General features: G+C 38.2%; 1 long non-coding RNA gene across 1 annotated transcript; it reads left to right on the top strand.

The window, feature by feature from the left end:
- Window positions 1-16,735: 16,735 nt before the first annotated feature.
- On the top strand, window positions 16,736-18,995 carry LOC137238002 (uncharacterized). The gene is made up of 4 exons (XR_010949087.1): window positions 16,736-16,912; window positions 16,967-17,525; window positions 17,601-18,419; window positions 18,485-18,995. It is a non-coding gene; the product is annotated as an uncharacterized lncRNA (long non-coding RNA).
- The last annotated feature ends 3,116 nt before the right edge of the window (window positions 18,996-22,111 follow it).

The raw sequence follows: 22,111 nt of genomic DNA, 5'->3' as shown, positions 1-22,111 counted from the left end.
CCAAATTCTTGGCGGTGTTAGATTTGGTACTTTGTACCTCCTCGTGAAGAGGACAAGCTCGGTTTTATCCGGGTTGACTTCCAAACCTGTGGCTGTGGCCCAGTGCGAAATTTTTGATAGTGTCCCTTCCATTAGGTTGCAAAGAGTTTGCGGAAATTTCCCCCGCATGGTGACGCTGATGTCATCTGCATACGTGATCACTTGGTGACGTTCTGATTCCATGAGGCGTAGTAGTTGGTTGACGGTAAACACCCAAAGTAGCGGAGAGAGAGCACCTCCCTGCGGAGTGCCTCTGCCGACCGGTCTGCGGATCACGCATCCACCTAGCTCAGTTTTAATCTGCCTACGCGTAAGCAGATTGTATATAAACTCCACCAGGTACGCGTCCACCACCAGATCGGTCAGCGCCGAGGCGATGGCCTCCGGGAGAACGTTTTGAAGGCACCCGCTATATCTAGAAATGCCACCAATGTGTATTCCATGAGGTCTAGTGACCTTTCGATAATGGATACCAGTGAGTGCAAGGCCGTGTCAGTTGACCTGCCCTTAGTATAGGCATGCTGAGCTTGCGAAAGAAGCGACGGCTCAATCCTCCTCCTGATGTAGTCCTCTAAGAGTCTTTCAGTGCTTTAAGCAGAAAAGAAGACAAGCTTATAGGCCTATAATCATTTGGTTTAGAGTGGGAGGGTTTCCCTGCCTTGGGGATAAAGACCACGTTGACTTCCCTCCACAATACTGGTACGTAATTAAGCCTAAGACAACCTATAAACATGCCTTTAATCCAGGGCCTTATAAGTTCGGCAGTATACTGTAGCTGAGCCGGAAAAATTCCATCCGGCCCAGCGATTTATAGGGTTTGAAGGTCTGTAAAGCCCAATCTATCCTTTTATCATCTGTGATTTCACTTATCAGCTGATCATTAGGTGACCCTCCGCTGACAATACTTGAAGACATGCCCGCACTTGCTGGGAAGTGCGTATCCATTAGCAAGTTTATGGTTTCAGCGCTGGAGTCCGTCCAGTGCCCATCCGGCTTTTGGACTTAACTTAGCTGAGTTAGAGATTTCGATAGCACCTTCCTTAACGGGAGGCCGCGGATGTGGATTCAATCCTGCCGCAGAAATCCCTCCAGGAGGATCGCTTTCCATTTCGAATTGCTTTTTTATATATCTTTATTTTCGCTTTATAAGCAGCCCATGAGGATTCATGTCCATCATGCTTTGCTTTATTAAAGGCCGCCCTACATGACTTCCTAAGCTTATCAAGATCGGACGACCACCACGGTGGTTTTTGAGTTTCTAAAACCTTTTTAGTCGGGCAAGCCCTATCTAAAGCATTCCTACATTTTTGATTGAAATTATTTACAAACACGTCTAGCTCCTCCTCGCTTTCTGGGGCTCGCACCTCTTCAGATAGCTTTTTACCTATTATCTTCTTATCGTAGCCCCAGTTCGTTCTTCTAATATTTTGTATGTACTTCGGACTTGTGTGCGCCTGTGATATAAAAAAAAAAATAAATGTAAGGCGCGATAACCTCCGAAGAGATCTAAGGCCGAGCTTCTCTTCCAATTTGCGTCGTGCTCCTCTTGATTTTTCCCTACAAATTGGCCGGACGGGACCTACATGTTTTATGCCGACTCCGAACGGCATCTGCAAGGCAGATGAGTTTTCACTGAGAGCTTTTCATGGCAGAAATACAATCGGAGCGCTTGCCAGACACTGCCGAGGGGCGACCCCGCTTAGAAAAATTATCTTCTAATTGAAAAATCTTATTTCTAAAATTTTGATGTTGCTTTGCCCGGGAGTTGAACCCAGGGCATACGGTGTGATAGGCGGAGCACGCTACCATCACACCACGGTGGCCGCCATGTGATATAGAAAAGCTTATATATCTATGGTCAGAAAAGGAGTACTCCTTTAGAAATCTCCATGAAAAGATCAGGTCACTGAAAGAGTCTGTGACCAGGGTTATGTCAAGGACCTCTTCGCGGTTCCTCGTAATGAAAGTGGGATAATTTCCCCTATTACATATACTTAGATTAGTGCCTAAACGATAGTTAAATAAATACTCACCTCGTTCATTTGTATCACTGCTGCCCCACTGGGCGTGATGAGCATTGGCGTCGCCTCCGAGTAGGATGAAATCGTTCCGTGGATTTGCCGCTCTCACGAAATCCCTGAAATTATCCGGTGGTAATGAGCCTTGGTGATCGTGCGCTAGGTAGAAGGAAGCAAGTTTAAAGCTCCTCCCTAGCACCTCGACGCTAACCGCTGTCAGATCCCCACCGCTAAAATTGGGTAGAAGAAAAACATTAATAGTAGACTTAGCCAATATACATGTGCGAGGCTTACCCTTTTCCTGAGCGCTATAAAGCTTATACGTTGGTGTCCGCAGGCCACAGATCCTATTGCCAGCGATCCACGGCTCCTGGACTAGTACGATGTCTACCGCACCTGAAGAAAGGTGCAGTAGGAGTGCAGCTTATGCTGCTTTGCAGTGATCAACCATCTCCGTACGAGACGCAAGGTTTACCAAGGCTTCAACGTCAGCCTTAAAAACCTTAAGGCTTATATTCTTGAAGCCGTAGCTTACCCTGAAATCCTGCCTTTTCAACGCTTCGACGCTTACGCTGTCGAGCAGCAGGACTATCTGCATCGTGGCCCGTTCAATCTTCTCCACGTTAACCACCTTCCATTTTTGGGTCGGTAGACCCGGGTTGTACTCCTAGAGCAGCTCCGGGATATCAGCGGGGTCCGTTATCGTCACTGGAACCCAGGCTCTCGCCCTTGGTCGTGAGGGGATATCACACGTCTCCACTACCTTGAGGCGCGCGCCCGGATACACCTCCCCTATCAGCGAGACGGCGGCTTTGTAAAGCTTCGCCGATCTGGCGTCGTCACATGCAATCAGTTTAATATTGCCCTGGAACCACCCCGCATCGGTATAAGAAGGCGGTGGACCAGGGTTGCCTTTTTTGACCTTAACGGCCACAGTAGCGAGCGCTGCCTCAATCCACTTCCACTGCTGTTTCGGGATCTTGCCATCTTCGCTGCTCTCGTCCATAACACCAATGATCTTCTGATCCTTGGCTATTACGGCGAAAGACCGCGTCCAGCCTCCCTGCGTCTTGTCCCTTTTCGGTGCCGTATGGTTGGATTCATCCATAGACTGCTGGCGCTTCGAGGCTTCATCGCTCTCGACCCAGTCCAGCCTGAACTCCGGCAACATCTGTTTCGTCCAAGCAAGGTCACGCTGCGCCTTCGCTCAGTCCTCCGCGGAAACTTCCCCCTCCTTTATCGGCGAGGAGGCATTCCTACGCAGGATCCGGGCAGCCCAGCGCTTTTCCTGGTGACTAGGCTTTCTAACTCCCTTCACCCTAGAGCCGGCCACCCCTACACCCCTGGAGCCCTCAGCAGTCAAACCGCCAGACGCTTGACGCCGAGTGGCAGCCGTGCTGGTGGCTACGAGAGGGGCGGCAGCCACCCCAAAGGCCTCCCGGTCGGTGGCCCCTCCCCGAGAGGTACCGGCCTTTGGAATACCCGGGTTGGATTTTCCCTCAGCCCTTTCCTGCCTAGATAGGCCCTTGAACCTATAGCCGACCCCCATCTCCCTGAGGCCCCCAGCAGTCGACCCACCATACGCTTGTCGCTGGTGGGGGCCAAGGGAGGGGCGGTAGTAGCACTGATGGCCTCCCGGTCAGTACCCCCTCCATGAGAGGTACTGGCCCTCGGACTACTCGAACCGGATAATCTCTCGGCCCTCTTATTTGGAGAGTCACCCTCCTTATTATTTTTATATATTTCCTCCATACTAAATTACATCCCACGAGTAGCGGAGAAGGGGAAAGGTCCATCCGGACAGAGATCAGCGATGTCCGGGTAAGGCTTAATAGGATCGAAGGTCGCCCGGTATTCGATACACTCCGTTAGCGACTGGGCTATTTATGGGCCCCCAGCCAGGCTGATCCTCAGCACGGGTCGTATAACACCTTGATCCAGCCCATTAAGGAGCAAGGGAGAGAAAATAGAAGAGAAAAAAAGAAAGGAAGATAGGGTTAAGGGGGTGGGAAAAAAGGTCGCCGCTCGAATTAGCCGCCGAAGCGTAACCAGGTGCCACCACGAGGAGGCTCCGCCCCTTCATGAGGGAGGGAGGGTGTAAAAACACCTACGAGTCGACGATTTGTGGTGACGGCGGTGAGGCGCAACACCCCCATGAAAGGCACCCTTCTGGAGCCATAACTCGACGAAAAATTTGGTGCACATGTACTTATTTATTTATTTATTTATTCAGTCTATGAAGATACAGGTCTTACAGACTGCCAATAATGGTAGATACAAAAAATATTAACACAAAGATAACAAATTATACATGTAAATATATAGTTTACAATAAATAATAAGTTCTTATAACAAACAATTTAAAAACAATTAAATAGCTGACTTTAAAATATTTATAAAAGCGTCCCTACACATAGAAAAATCAAGCTCAATAGAAGATGAAATCTTATTGAATTCGTTCAGGGCACGTGCAATTGGCGCATTCCTTCCATAATTGGTTCTAATATTGATACCATAAAACGGGCAAACATTACGAAGATCCCTCCTTGGAACATTAAAATTAATTTCCACAAGAAGGTCAGCGTAGTCTACATCTCCGTGGATAATGCCAAACAAGAAAGTCAAGGAGAGAATAGATCTCCTGGCTTCCAGGGATTTAAGATTCAAAAGAAGTAAACGAGCAGTATATGGAGGAAGAGGGTATGTAAACCTTAATGACCGTAAAGCATACTTAAGAAAAACTTTTTGAACTCGCTCAAGCCTGTTGATTGAGAATTGTTGGAAAGGTCTCCAAATGATGGTAGCATACTCAAGATGAGAACGCACGAATGAGGAGTAGAGTACTTTTAAAGTATACGGGTCAGAAAACTCCGAACTATTACGCCGAATGAAGCCTAGCATAGCATAGGCCTTGGCAACGATGCAATCAATATGGTTCACGAACATAAATTTTGTATCAAATACAACCCCAAGGTCTTTGATTTTTTCAACAGTCTGCAACGTACTGTTAGCGATACTAAACGAACTGTTGAGATATGAACGAGATTTTGAGTAGGTTACGTGGAAGCATTTATTTATATTTAATGAAAGATGAGATCTAATGCACCATGAGTAAAGTTTATCAATATCAGCTTGAAGATTAATCATATCGTTTGCGGAATTTACAACAGAGTAAACTTTGAGATCATCGGCGTACAACAGAAATCTAGCGTAAGAGAAGCATGAGCTAATGTCATTGATGAATAAGATAAAAAGCAATGGTCCCAAAATACTACCCTGCGGGACGCCCGATGTCGCCAAAAAGGGATCTGATGATACCCCATCAATAGAGACGGCACACCATCTATTACTTAGATATGATTTTAGCCACTGCAAAAAGGTTGAATGAAAGCCAAGGCAGTACAATTTGTGAATTAGAACATCATGCGATACCTTATCAAAAGCTTTGGAAAAGTCGGTATAAATACAGTCGACCTGAAGACCAGATGAAAAGGCAGAGATACAATATTCACTGAACTCCACAAGATTGGAAACGGTAGAGCGACCAGAAACAAACCCATGCTGTCTCGGACAGATCAAGTGCTTCACTGAAAAATAAATCTTTTCCTTGACAACGCACTCAAATAGCTTAGAAACGGTGGAAAGCTTTGAAATTGGCCTGTAATTGCAGACATCAGTCTTACTGCCAGATTTATAAATAGGAGTTATCGAGGCGAATTTCCAAGCATCAATAAACTCGCCAAAGCTAAGTGATAAATTGAACATGATCTCTAACGGGACAACTAGGGAAGTGCATCCTTTTAGCAAGGCAGCCGAGAGACCATCAATGTCAGCTTTAGTAGAGTTGCTCAGTTTCGAGATGCCACTAAAGATATCTTCAGATGAAATTGACATTGAACCAAAATTTAGGGATGAATAAATTTCAGACGAGAAGTCAGACGAGGGACTAGCATCATTATTAGCAAAATTAGAACTAAAAAAATCAGCAAACGCGTTAGCCACATTGTGGGGAGTGTTAGCAGGTCTGTCATTGTAGAAGACGGTGGCAGGCACCGAGGAGCGAGATTTCTTCGACTTAACGTAATTCCAGAATGCTTTCGGGTTAAACTTTATATTCGTCTCAAAGCTTGTAATGTAGTTTCTGTAAAGAAACTTCTCTAATAACGGGTTTTTGGTTCTTTTAAACTTTTTGAAGAACTTGTTTCTTAAATTCTTCAACTTTTTTAACCTTGTTGTGTACCATGGCAACCTATATGGTTTCCTTTTCGCAACTGGTACATGCCTCGTACACAGATCAAAGAGAGTCAACTTAAATATTTCATAGCAATGACCAACATCAGAGATGGAAAGCAAATTGGCCCAGTCTATTTCAGCTAGATCCTGATCGAGTCTAGAAAAATCACACTTCGAAAAGTTAAATGAAAAATCATCAATTAAAGAGCGAGCTCCAAACTCATAAAATTCGAGTTTAAGAATTAGAGCAGAATGGTGCATATCCGTCGGAGCGAATGGCGCATGGCACTCAGAAAGATTAGAATTTATGTCATTACTAATAAAAATTAGATCTAATATTCTATCGAGCCTGTATTTGAAACTATTGATTTGATGCAAATTTAGACTTAAGATATTATCTATAACGTATGACTCAAAAGACTTAGTAATATTATTAGGTAATAGGCCTGACGCAGAGTAACTATGAGACCAAGAAATATCACAAAGGTTAAAATCCCCTAAAACACATAAGTGATTATCTCCTAATTTACTTAAAACTAGGGTCGATATATTGTTAACATGAGCTTTGTAAATTTCTTCCAAGCTGTTCGGCGGTATGTATGATGCAACCAGATATAGAGATCCAGACTGTGGAGAACCACGGACATTGACGCAGATCTGGTCAAGGATGGTATCAGAATTATCTAACATAATAAGGGAGGCATTATACTTGCGTTGGATAGCAATTAGTACGCCACCCCCTCTTGAACGCCCAGTTTTAGTACAATCCCTGTCCTTACGAAAAACGACGAATAGCTTGGGATCGAAGAACTCAGCGTCGAAGAAATCCGAAGTAAGCCAGGATTCAACAATGACAAAAATATCGTACTCCAATTGGCAACTAAATGCTCTCAAAATGTGCGATTTAGTCCTGATACCAGAAGCATTTTGGAAATACACTTTAAGCTGTTTGTTAATTATGTTCTCATTACTGCTGGAAGCTAGGTGAACTGGAGTTGCTTTTCCACTTGAGGAAAAAAACGGAAAGGGCGAACATTCATGCCTTTTAACAGGAAATATTTTCAGTAAAAATGAACTAAATCGGTTAAATCGCCTTCTTTTACATAAAAGATTTTGTAAAAGTGCGTAGATGCAGGTAATAAGCTATTTCAAGTAAAAGTTGGAAAATGTCGTTAATAACCCTGCCCTTTTTTTTATACTCAGCTGAGCAGAGCTCACAGAGTATATTAACTTTGTTCACATAACGGTAATCCGTAACGGCATAAACTAATCGAGATAGATATAGACTTCTATATATCAAAATGATCTGGGTGAACAAAGAAATTCATTTAGCCATGTCCGTCCGTTCGACCGTCCGTCCGTCTGTAAACACGATAACTTGAGTAAATTGTGAGGTATCTTGATGAAATTAGGTATGTAGGTTCCTGGGCGCTCATCTCAGATCGCTATTTAAAATGAAAGAAATCGGACTACAACCACGCCCACTTTTTCGATATCGAAAATTTCGAAAAACCGAAAGTGCGATAATTCATTACCAAAGACAGATAAAGCGATGAAACTTGGTAGGTGCGTTGACCTTATGACGCAAAATAGAAAATTAGAAACAATTTGGACAATGGGCGTGGCACCGCTAACTTTTAAAAGAAGGTAATTTAAAAGTTTTGCAAGCTGTAATTTGGCAGTCGTTGAAGATATCATGATGAAATTTGGTAAGCACGTTACTCCTATTACTATATGTGTGCTAAATAAAAATTAGCGAAATCGCATGACGAACACGCCCACTTTAAAAAAAAAAAATTTTAAGTCAAATTTTAACAAAAAATTTAATATCTTTACAGTATAAAAGTAAATTATGTCAACATTCGACTCCAGTAATGATATGGTGCAACAAAATACAAAGCTAAAAGAAAATTTCCAAATGGGCGTAATTCCGCCCTTTTTCATTTAATTCGTCTAGAATACTTTTAATGCCATAAGTCGAACAAAAATTTACCAATCCTTGTGAAATTTGGTAGGGACATAGATTATATATATGACGATAACTGTTTTCTGTGAAAATGGGCGAAATCAGTTGAAGCCACGCCCAGTTTTTATACACAGTCGACCGTCTGTCCTTCCGCTCGGCCGTTAACACGATAACTTGCGCAAAAAACGATATAACTTAACTAAACTTAGTTCACGTACTTATCTGAAGTCACTTTATCTTGGTATAAAATATGGCCGAAATCCGACTATGACCACGCCCACTTTTCCGATATCGAAAATTACGAAAAATGAAAAAAACGCCATAATTCTGTACCAAATATGAAAAAAGATATGAAACATGGTAATTGGATTGGTTTATTGACGCAAAATATAACTTTAGAAAAAACTTTGTAAAATGAGTGTGACACCTACCATATTAAGTAGAAGAAAATGAAAAAGTTCTGCAGGGCGAAATCAAAAGCCCTTGGAATATTGGCAGGAATACTGTTCGTGGTATGACATATATAAATAAATTAGCGGTACCCGACAGAAGATGTTCTGGGTCACCCTGGTCCACATTTTGGTCGATATCTCGAAACGCCTTCACATATACAACCAAGGGCTACTCCCTTTTAAAACCCTCATTAATACTTTTAATTTGATACACATATCGTACAAACACATTCTAGAGTCACCCCTGGTCCACCCTTATTGCTATATCTCAAAAAGGCGTCCACCTATAGAACTAAGGCCCACTACGTTTTTTTTTTTTTATTTTATTTATTCATCAGTCTACATATAAACAATTATACAGACCAAATATACCGACACTTAATTCTCAGATGTAATACACGATATAAACAACATAAGCAGTCGTCAATTTTAAAGTAATATTTAAACAGTATTTAATTAAACGCTTGTCAATTTCAATTAAAAACTTAGAAGTAAGCAAAAGTTAAAATGTTATAAATGTGTTAAAATGTACTCATGAAGGAGCTATTAAATAATAATTTATGAAATTGACAATAAAGCAAATTAACAGTAGATAAAATATATGCAGAATAGAATTTATACATAGTAAATTTGACTGCATACATATAAAAATAATGATCACAACGCAATTTTGCAAACAAGTTTCAAGTAACTGGTACTTCATATTTGAAACAGAGGGTTGAACAGTATATCACGGTTTAGCGTTCTTTGCTTCATTTCGAATTACAAATTTAATGTAGTTAAAAGGTGTTTTTTTAATACCAAGAAACGAGTCGCAGACGTCTAAATTTTTACAGTGTTTATTAAAATCACGACATCAACAGCGAAGTGGTTCGTGCATTTCATAATTCGACCGGCATGTAGCTACAAAAATTTATTGAAAATGTCTAGATGGCCTAATAGGAACGTTAAACTTAATTTCACCAAGCAAAAATGGACTATTTATTGACCCTCTTATTAATTTAACAATAAATAAGACACCAAGCATCTCCCTGCGGCTCTGCAATGTGGGCAGCTGTATTAATTTTAACCGGCTGCAATAGGGAGGAAGATTTTTGGAAGGATCCCGTGGTAAGTGTTTTAAAGCGAAAAGCAAAAATTGTTTCTGGACCGATTCCAGCTTGTCAGAATGAACCTGATAACGCGGATTCCAAATTATTGAAGCATATTCCAAAGTAGGTCTGACCAATGATATAAAAGAGTTTTTGTAACGTATGGGTCATTAAATCCTTTAGACCAACGTTTAACGAAAGCCAAAGTACCTTTAGCGCTATTAACGCAATATTCAATATGAAGTTTATAATCGAGTTTTGGGTCCATTGTAATGCCTAAATCAATAAAATTAGTGACTTGTTTGATTACATAGTCGCCAATAACATAATCATGGGATTGGAAGGACTTCCTTGTAAAACACATGAACTTACATTTAGGTAGGTTTAGTGACATGGCGTTTACATTACACCAGTCACCTAGACTATTCAAATCAGCCTGAAGACATGCCCTATCCACGGGTGAGCGGATAGGCATTTTAAGTTTGACATCATCAGCGTACATCAACGGCTTGCAGCTCTTCAAAACAGGAACAAAACCGGACCAAGATGGCTGCCTTGAGGAACACCAGAAGTTACGTTTATGAACCGAGACCAACAATTATTAAATATAACTGTTTGTTTTCTTTCCTTCATATAAGAAGAAACCCAAGATAAAAGCAAAGGAGGAAATCCTAACCGATCAGCTTTGAATAAAAGTATAGAATGAGAAACTTTATCAAATGCCTTACTAAAATCAGTATAAATAACATCAACTTCACAATTAGTCTTAAAACTGTTGGATACAAAGTTTGTAAACTCGAGCAAGTTGGACACCGTTGAATTACCCTTGCAAAAGCTATGTTAATGAAGAGATCTAAAAGCAATCTGTTTTGTGAGAATCAATTCAAATAGCTTGGGAATAGTATTGAGTTTGGCTATTCCTCTATAATTTATAACACACGTTCTGCTTCCATTTTTATGCAGTGGTATAATGAATGATTCTTTCCACTTCTTGGGTAATATCCTTTGCTTCAGGGACGCATTAAACAAACAGGCTAGAGGTCGATATAAGTATCGAGCACAAGATTTCAGCACTACCGACGGATTTTGATCCGGACCACTACAGTAAGAAATTTTTAGATTTTTCAGATGAGTTAAAACATCATCGGTACATATATATGGGACTGCCTGGGAATCCAGAGGAGACAATCTGAAAGGATAATTCGATGGCGGGTAATCATAGGTGTTTGAATAATTAGATTCGAAGAAATCCGCAAACATGTTAGCAATTTCGAAGCTATCGTTGGAAATCTCATCATTTAGCTTCATTGTAGAAGGAAACCCTTTTATCTTCCTTTTTGAATTAACGAAGCTGTAAAACGACTTAGGATTGACAAAAATTTGGCTTTTAATCCTACTGATATAGTTCTTGTAACAAATTCTGTTCAATGTGTTATATTTGTGACGTAAAATTGGTTAGGGGGCATAGTCAGCCATTGATTCAGAAACTTTGTAACGTTTGAGTGAACGCGTCTTCTGTTTTTTCAGGCGTTTCAATTCTTTAGTACTCCAAGCCGATGATGATATAGCAGTGGTTTCGGACGTAGATATGCATTTTTTAAATATTCCGTATAATAAATTATTAAAATGGGATATACTCTCATCAATATCCCCATCGTACTCAGGCCAATTTATTCTCGATACTTCGAGTATTACTTTAGACCAATTGGCTTTTCTAAACAGAAATCGGTGAGGGGTCTTTCGCACTACGTTGGAGGAACGCTCAGATAAATTATGAGATTCCATAAACACCGTGAGAGCAGGATGATACACATCTTCAGGCAGGGCAAGGGGATCGCATCGATTTACAAAACAATTTGAATCGTCTGAGAAAATTAAATCCAAGCATTTACCGAACTTATTCTGAATGTTGTTAACTTGAAAAACTCCAACATCTGCAAACTCGTTTAGGAAATCATACTGGATAGCGCGAGAAGAAGTAGGGACTAGCTTCCCGTCAATAAGACTCCATGACACACATGGCAGATTAAAATCGCTAAGTACAGTGACAGAATCACAGGCCCTGGCAGTACTGCACACAGATTTCACTATGGAGGAATGATTCAAATATAAGGAAATGTCAGATTGTGGGGGAATGTAGTTGGCTATAAAATATTTGTAGGTTGAGGAAAGTTTTACTCTCACACAAAGAAGTTCAGCATCCTCAAAGTCAGGAAAATGTAGTTCCTCCGCGGAAAACCTAGTGTGAACGGCAATTAACACACCTCCACCAGCTCTGGCTAGTCGGTCTTTTCTGAACACTTGAAACGAATTCGATAAAATTTCAGCATTAAAAACTGTTGGTTTTAGCCAAGTCTCAGTAAAAACGAGTTCATCATAAGAACTCTCATGACTCAGTTGAAAAATTTCCGTTAGTTTGGTATTCAACCCTCTAACGTTCTGATAAAATATACTAAGTGAGATATTATTTACGTTTGATAAGACATAATTTAAGTTTGTACCACTTCTGAAGTGTTGCCTGGCAAGTTTTTTGATGCATTTAAAGTAGCGCGATCACGGTTCGACTTTCTAGTAAACAAATGCACCACAGAGTGTTTCGGCCAGAAAGTAGAATCGAGTACCCTATCAAAAAATTTGTCAGGAACTAAGATGCTGAAAGAAGAGATCTCTCTCCCAGTCTTAAAATTAAACTTATAAACATTAATATTGCTGTTAAATTCAACACCAAGTTTGGAGCATACATAGTTAGATATATAAGCTTCCGTCAGCGATGCGTGGAGCCATGATACAAAAATGGACCTACGGGGGGGGAACAGCAGTCACCTCCCTAGGAGCACCAGGTTCTAAAGCAACCGATTCAGAAACAGGGGCTGTGATTAGGGCTGCGAGTGCGGTTGTTGTTACAGCAGTCGAATCATTACCAAAATTGGGTTGAATAGCAGGAACATTAACAGCATCAGAATCATCAGCTTAACAGAATTAGTGCTGTTCCCAACAGCATTCGCTTTGTTTTTCGAAGCTGGAGTTTGTTCTTACTAGACATTGCAATGTTAGCAGCAGCACTGGGGTTAATAGTTGTATTGGGAATCAGCGTTCCAATATATTTTTTTTCCAAGTCGTTAGACGCCGCACAGTGCCGCGAAGGTGGACAAAAATACAAAAATCGACTGTCTTGAAACTTAAATGTTTTGATGTCAAGTTACAGCTAAAACTCCAACTAAGAGACGTTCATAAGTTGTTTTGTGATAAAAACAACTTTCTACCTCACACACCCCTCAAAATACACCTATTTTCTACATATTATTTCATTTTGGGGTTTCGCACATAAAAGTGGTCGCAGTTAAAAAAATTTTTAAAATACATTTTTATTCCTAGCAAAATCAACTTTTGCACTTTGATGAAGATATATGCGACAAACAAAAAAATGTATGTTTCATTAAAAAAAAAAACATTTATACAAATATTTTTTTTTATTAATAAATAAATATATGATTGAACATACCAAAATCCGAAAATTGCTAAACTTTGGAGACAAAGAAAACCCAAGTCGGTGAAAGTCGGTGAAATTTTTTTTTTTTTTTGTTATGGTAGTTTGGACCTTCTACTAACAGAAACAATCAAAATCACTTCCGCCTTCTTCCGCCTCGCGAAAATCTTCAATTTTGAAAAAGTGACTAAATGCCTTTTTTTGGTACTGCTTTAGCATTAGACGAAAGACGAACAAAAATAAAATATAAATACGCGATATATTCATCTTCATCTGCATATTTAGCTTAAGCACAAAGAAAAAGAGCTTTGCGAAAATGCACATCAGGGTGGTCCAATTGTTTTTATACTCAGTTGAGCAGAGCTCACAGAGTATATTAAGTTTGATTGGATAACGGTTGGTTGTACATATATAAAGGAATCGAGATAGATATAGACTTCCATATATCAAAATAATCAGGATCGAAAAAAAATTTGATTGAGCCATGTCCGTCCGTCCGTCCGTTAACACGATAACTTGAGTAAATTTTGAGGTATCTTGATAAAATTTGGTATGTAGGTTCCTGAGCACTCATCTCAGATCGCTATTTAAAATGAACGATATCGGACTATAACCACGCCCACTTTTTCGATATCGAAAATTTCGAAAAACCGAAAAAGTGCGTTAATTCATTACAAAAGACCGATAAAGCGACGAAACTTGGTATATGAGTTGAACTTATGACGCCAAATAGAAAATTAGTAAAATTTTGGACAATGGGCGTGGCACCGCCCACTTTTAAAAGAAGGTAATTTAAAACTTTTGCAAGCTGTAATTTGGCAGTCGTTGAAGATATCATGATGAAATTTGGCAGGAACGTTACTCTTATTACTATATGTACGCTTAATAAAAATTAGCAAAATCGGAGAAGGACCACGCCCACTTTTAAAAAAAAAATTTTTTTTAAAGTAAAATTTTAACAAAAAATTTAATATCTTTACAGTATATAAGTAAATTATGTCAAGATTCAACTCCAGTAATGATATGGTGCAACAAAATACAAAAATAAAAGAAAATTTAAAAATGGGCGTGGCTCCGCCCTTTTTCATTTAATTTGTCTAGGATACTTTTAACGCCATAAGTCGAACAAAAATTAACCAATCCCTTTGAAATTTGGTAGGGGCATAGATTTTATGGCGTTAACTGTTTTCTATGAAAATGGGCGAAATCGGTTGATGCCACGCCCATTTTTTATACACAGTCGTCCGTCTGCCCTTCCGCATGGCCGTTAACACGATAACTTGAGCAAAAATCGATATTCTTTACTATACTCAGTTCACGTACTTATCTGAACTCACTTTATCTTGGTATGAAAAATGAACGAAATCCGACTATGACCACGCCCACTTTTTCGATATCGAAAATTACAAAAAATGTAAAAATGCCATAATTCTATACCAAATACGAAAAAAGGGATGAAACATGGTAAGGTAATTGGATTGTTTTATTGACGCGAAATATAACTTTAGAAAAAACTTTATAAAATGGTTGTGACACCTACCATATTAAGTAGAAGAAAATGAAAAAGTTCTGCAGGGCGAAATAAAAAACCCTTAAAATCTTGGCAGGTATTACATATATAAATAAATTAGCGGTATCCAACAGATGATGTTCTGGGTCACCCTGGTCCACATTTTGGGCGATATCTGGAAAACGCCTTCACATATACAACTACCACCACTCCCTTTTAAAACTCTCATTAATACCTTTAATTTGATACCCATATCGTACAAACTCATTCTAGAGTCACCCCTGGTCCACCTTTATGGCGATATCTCGAAAAGGGGTCCACCTATGGAACTAAGGATTACTCCCTTATAAAATGCTCATTAACACCTTTCATTTGATACCCATATCGTACAAACGCATTCTAGAGTCACCCCTGGTTCATCTTTACGGCGATATCTCGAAAAGGCGTCCATCTATAGAACTAAGTCCCACGCCCTTTTAAAATAATCATTAACACCTTTCATTTGATACCCATATCATACAAAAAAATTCTAAAGTCACCCCTGGTTCAACTTTATGGCGATATCTCGAAAAGGCGAACACCTATAAAACGAAGGCCCACTCCCTTTTAAAAATACTCATTAACACCTTTCATTTGATACCCATATCGTACAAACAAAGTCTAGAGTTACCCCTGGTCCACCTTTATTGCGATACCTCGAAAATGCGTCCACCTATAGAACTAAGGCCCACTCCCTCTCAAAATACTCATTAACTCCTTTAGTTTGCTACCCATATTGCACAAACGAATTCTAGAGTCACCCCTGGCCCACCTTTATGGCGATATCTCGAAACGGCGTCCACCTATAGAACTAAGGCCCACTCCCTTTTAAAATACTCATTAACACCTTTCGTTTGATGCCCATATTGTGCAAACAAATTCTAGGGTCACCCCTGGTCCACCTTTATGGCGATATCTCGAAACGGCGTCCACCTATGGAACTAAGGATTACTCCCTTTTAAAATGCTCATTAACACCTTTCATTTGATACCCATATCGTACAAACGCATTCTAGAGTCACCCCTGGTCCATCTTTACGGCGATATCTCGAAAAGGTGTCCATCTATAGAACTTAGGTCCACGCCCTTTTAAAATACTCATTAATACCTTTCATTTGATACCATATCGTACAAACGCATTCTAGAGTCAACCCTGATCCACCTTTATGGCTATATCCCTAAATGGCGTCCACCTATAGAACTATGGCCCACTCCCTCATAAAATACTCTTTAATGCATTTCATTTGATACGCATGTCATACAAACACATTCCAGGGTTTCCCTCGGTTCATTTTTCTACATGGTTATTTTCCCTTATGTTACTGAGTATGTAATGTTCGGTTACACCCGAACTTAACCTTCCTTACTTGTTTTTTTTTTTTTTTTTTGATTGATCTCTTTTATAATTTTGTTAATCTAACTAATCACTTTATCTGTGAAAAATTTCATAATTTTACTATTAGTGGAAGATGCTGCTCAACGCGAGTTAAAAATTTCATGTATAACTTGTATTTGACATATTTTTTCTACCCATTTAACAAAAAAAAAATCAGGATTAAAAAAATATAAAACAGCAATGAGCACGCTTCATATCTTAACCGATTTTTCTTAAATTTAAAATTGAAAGTAAATTATGAGTAACAATATACTGAAAAGGCCAACATTTTTTTAATATAAACTTGAACCACCTTAATGCACATATGTACGTGTGAAAACAAGTGACCGCATCAGGTAAATCAACACTTGTTTATCTCACTTCAAAATAAAGTGTCGAAAGCCAAAACATAAAACTTTTATAATAAATAAATAAAAATGTTAATTAAAATCAGAAATAGTGATTCGGTAGATTTATCGTTAGAAACACCCCTTAAAGAAAGAATATCAGTAATTTTTTCTTTTGTTTGTGAAAAGTTAACTATTGTTGAATTTGATAGAAATAATGTGAGGAAAATTGTTTATATATTCAATTATGACATGAACAACAAGTGGAAAGAAGCTGCCTATAAAAATAGAGATTTATTAAATGGAACTCTTCTTGGCTTCAATGGGCAGTCTTTGAAACTGAAGATCCCGATAATGTATTTAATGTATGCTTTGTAGTGTGAAAGTTTGTTATTGAATATAAATTTCAGATACCAAGCACCAGTACGGGAAAAAGAGGCAGACCGCAAGTACAGTTTTCAGTAGCTTCAGAAAAGTCAAAATCGCGAAAGATGAGTAAAATACTTGAAGAACATAGTAAGGAAGAAATTACTTATGCTGCGCGGAAAGTAACGAAAAGTGAAAGAGCCTGATAACACTATAAATAAGTGTCTTGAGCCCTTTGAAGCGCTGGCCTTATGTTTAGATTTAGATTTATCAGAAAAAAATATAATAAACTACACAAAGTTGTTAATAATATGCATACGGATTGTTTCCCAAGCACGTATGAGTTAAACAAATTCAAACAAAATTTAGTACAGCATATAGAAGCAACGGAAACTTCAGCAGAAGTGAATTTAAAGGCTCTTCTGCAAATTACATCAAAACACATCTTAGAAGTTTGTTCAGACAAACACCCAGGGAGCAAACTTTCACTTATATGTAAATGGGGAATGGATGGTAGTTCTGTACACAGTCGATATAAGCAAAATTCTCGGTGGGAGACCTCTCAGATGAATTTATTTTCGTAATTGCTTTGTTACCAATAAAGTTCGTATAAAATCAATTAGTTTCCAATGTATATATTGTAAATTTTTTTATTTTTTTTTTTTTTCACAATTTAAGGCTCATCGATTCGTCATCAGGTAATGAAATATGGGTCAACCGAACTCCTTCTTCTACTATATTCTGTAGACCAGTGAAATTTATTTATACGAAAGAAGGAAAAGAGGTAATTCATTCTGATTATAATAAAATGGTTCAGATGATTGATGATTTGGAATGCGTTATTTTCAAAAATAAGAGGGCAATAGCTGAAATTTCCTACGTCATGCACTGCACTATGATTAACGGTGCAGTAGCTAATGCTTTAACAAGCACCAATTCTTCGAGCAGATGTTTTATATGTCATGCAAGCCCAACGGAAATCAACAATATTGAACAAAATAAAATACCAAATCCAGATCATTATAAATTTGGGATATCAACTTTCCATTGCTGGATTCGATTCTTTGAATGTTTACTGCACATAGCCTACCGTCTGCTTTTTAAGAAATGGCAAGTCAGAATAGAAAATAAGGCTAAAATTTATTGAAACTAAAACCCGTATACAAAAAGAATTCAAAGAAAAAACAGGTTTGATAATTGACCAAGTCAAGCAAGGGTTTGGCACAACTAATGATGGAAATACAGCTCGACGTTTTTTTGAAAATATTGACGTTGCCGCAGAAATTACTCGTCTGGATAAGTCTCTAATCCATAATTTTTCTCTGGTGCTTAGAGTCCTCTCCATTGGAAAAGAAATAAATACCCAAGAGTTTAGTGGTTTGTTGACCGAAACAAGAGAGTTATACCTAAAAAATTATGGTTGGTATAACATGCCAAGTTCTGTGCATAAAGTTTCAGTACATGGATGTGATGTAATTAAATACTTTGAACCAATAGGTAATGATTTTTAAGCTATGTTATGATTTATTTGTCTAAATCTGTACTTCCACGTTTTTTATCAGGTTCTTTATCAGAAGAAGCCTTACAATGTTCACACAAAAGCATAAGAAAATATCAGCTTAATTATACACGAAAAACTGGAAGAGTACAAAGCAATACGGATTTAATGACCCATTTGATATTATCATCAGATCCATTAGTTGCATTTAAAAGAAATATAAAACAGAGAAACAACTATTCGAAGGGTTCTGATCTCAGCTTTAAAAAATATATTGTTGAAAGTGATGAAGCAGACAATGAAATGGAATCTTCTGAAGACTCTGAAACTGACTGATTATAAAAAATAGTTCTGTTTTTACATAGTCAACAGCGATTATGCTTTATTTTAAATCCATATCAAAATCAAAAAAAATTTTGTTTTTTTACAGAACGGGTAAAATGTAAAAAAAAAACCGACTTAATTTTTAAAATTACCGTAATGTATTAAATTACCCTAATGTAAAGGTGCGACAAATTATAACTAAAAATTATATTTTTCTGAACATTTATAAAGAATTATATGCCACATTTCACTTTTATATAATAACGTGCAAAAACCCGGTTTTTTTTCAATCAGTTCTGGTGAGTACTTCGCTTTTTATAAACATATGTCTACGATGATTATGGCTTAATCGGCCTTTTTATCAAATTGTAAAAAAAAATGTTTTCAAGGTTCGAATCGAGCTCAAGGCCAGAACAATAATTTTTTTCTAATGATAATTATTGTTATTTTTTAATTTTTCTAAATTTGAAAAATTGTATTTTGTTTTTGGAATAGTAAGTAGAAAATTTTTCAGACAACCTGCCATAGCTGCGCAGATAGATCCATTTCGAAGGGTGCTAAGCCTTCATCATCAGTACGCTTTAGGCATGCTGCGCTAACCATTTAGCTATACAGCGGTGGTTTGTTTGACTGGCAAAGTTGCTACTTCTATTCCTTTTTACCAACTATATTTATTCAGTATTGCGCCATCTGGTGCAAATCACTGATAATGCTGGATTTTTGTTTTTTTTTACTTATTTTGTTTGACATTCCCAAGTGCTCATGGTTTATTAACAATTGTTTTTGTTTTTATCGGCCTATTGATAAATCATTCAAGGTTCGAATCGAGCTCAAGGCCAGAACAATAATTTTTTTCTAATGATAATTATTGTTATTTTTTAATTTTTCTAAATCTGAAAAATTGTATTTTGTTTTTGGAATAGTAAGTAGAAAATTTTTCAGACAACCTGCCATAGCTGCGCAGATAGATCCATTTCGAAGGGTGCTAAGCCTTCATCATCAGTACGCTTTAGGCATGCTGCGCTAACCATTTAGCTATACAGCGATGGTTTGTTTGACTGGCAAAGTTGCTACTTCTATTCCTTTTTACCAAATCAAAAGGCCAAATCAACCAAACAAGATATATATATGTATTATTGCGCAGCCTTGTAACACTATTAAGCACACAAAACAAACAACAACAGCATTTCAAGTGTACAGCTGGGTATGTAATGTTCGTTTTTACCCGAACTTAGACTTCCTTACTTGTTCCTGGTGTTTTTAATTTCCTTTTATTCTTTGGAGAGTGTTATCGATGTTTCCAATTCGCAAACGCTTTAATTGAAAATCATTTGCCGTCTTCCAGTGAGTTTTACAGCTCCGGCTCACGGGAATGCTCTGGATCATTGAGAGACTTGAGAAGCAGATGTAGTGAAATTTTTCACACGTGAAATGTGATAGGCAGATGTCGCCGCTGTTTTTCATTTAACTCATACGGCGAAAGGCCAAGCAGCGAAATCTATTTTTGAAAAAGTAGGTTTATTAAAGGCAGCGTTGCCAAACTAAAAAGAAGTAATAACAAATTATCTGGCTCACAAATTCAACCAGACTTCTATATGGATTTCTCTGGCTTAAATCGTTGTTGTTGCATTTACATGCAAAATTATTTATCTGGCTAAGGATTTTGCCACCGGATGATGGGTATTGTAGGCTGCACCAGGTTAATCCTAAAGCGCCAAATATACGACACGAACATTTCCGCGAACATTCCGCAATCTTGTTCGCAGCTTTGGCCATACACCATACGAACTTTTGGCCGAACATTAGTTCTCTTTCAGACAGCGATGAATACGGACAATAATTGTGCTGCAGCAATATTGCTCGCTGTGACAATTAAGCGTAAAAAAAATTTATACATTTCAATAAATTCACTCAGAAATTTTTTATTGTTCATTTTACTTTTCCGCGCACGTCTGTTCCGTTCAGAAATTACTACGATTATGAACTATTTCGCCATACACGCACGAACAGTTCGCGCAAATGTTCGCCAAAAATTAAAATATTTTGATTTTTGGCGAACATTTGCGCGAACTGGCAAACACCACCGTACACGACAGAAAAGGTCGCAGAAACATGACATAACGGGAATGTTCGCGGAAATGTTCGTGTCGTGTATTTGGCGCTTAAAGGCCGCGGTACAATGACATTTTTCATATAGATGCGTTTAACACAAGCTTATGCATTCCAATAACATCGCCACAATCAACCAAGATCATAGATTAGATTGATACGAATCTTTTGGTTACGCTCTCATATTTTCGCTCTCATGAGGGATTTATCTTCTAGTTGTTGCTGGCAACAATCACAGATAAATCCCTCGCGCCAGCTGAAGCGGGTGCCAGAACAAAAAATGTGCCACTCAAAACGAAAAACGGGCCAAAAATTTCGGTAAACTTTAGTTTGACCTACAACTGTAGAATAGCGTTCAAAAATTATTGGAAAAAGGATAAAAATACTTATTTTAGTCTAAATATTATTAGTTCGAAGGCGGAGGGTAAATATTATTTCCCATTCAAAAGTTATCACTAAAAACAGGTTTTGTAAATATGAACTCCCGATGCAACCAGTCCATTTTGATCACAGAACCTGGAACGCCAGACATGTAGGATAAGCCATATCCACTAAATAATGTTAGCTGTTATATCATTGGTCCGATTTACTGAAATTTCGAAAGAATATATGGTTTTCACTGCGAGTTAAATGCGTTACAATATTTGACTAAGTAATTTAATTGAAATGCAAATTTTACTTAGATTTGTATATATTTAACTCTAACTAGTCGTATTATTGTAAAATAAGTTTAAAGAAAGAAATATTTTACAACTATCATTTTATTAGATGATTGAAACTATAATCGCCGAAATTTATGTCAAAAATCCCCATTTTCAGATCTATTCATTTTTGTTTGGAGTGGCATCATTGATAAATGTTATAAAAAATGTGCATTTTGACAGCGCTCTCTCGAAACAAAGAGTTGCAAATCCATTCATCTATGAACAAGATGTTGCGTTTGCAAATATGAAGGAACTTCAGACTTGGTAATTGAAGTTTATTACGCCTTGCCCATTCACATACAAAATTTTGCGAAGCACTGTTGTAAACATTCTCCCTATACAACAAAAATACTTGCTAACATATTTTGAATCGTATTCGATTGTTATATTGCAGTTTTTAATTGTGAAAAATGTTAGAAAATTTACCAACCAGTAGGAAACATAATTTCACTTGCAAGGTGTCCCAACACCCTTAGCCAAAGCAAATGTCAAATTCTTCTTATGATTTGCTTGGAACAAAATTGGGGAGTTGGCTACTTTTCAATATCAGATGG

Source organism: Eurosta solidaginis, chromosome 1 (genome assembly GCF_040869045.1).
Source record: "Eurosta solidaginis isolate ZX-2024a chromosome 1, ASM4086904v1, whole genome shotgun sequence".
NCBI lineage: Eukaryota > Metazoa > Arthropoda > Insecta > Diptera > Tephritidae > Eurosta > Eurosta solidaginis.
The sequence above is the reverse complement of the archived record's forward strand: the minus strand, read 5'-3'. Positions and strand labels throughout refer to the sequence as shown.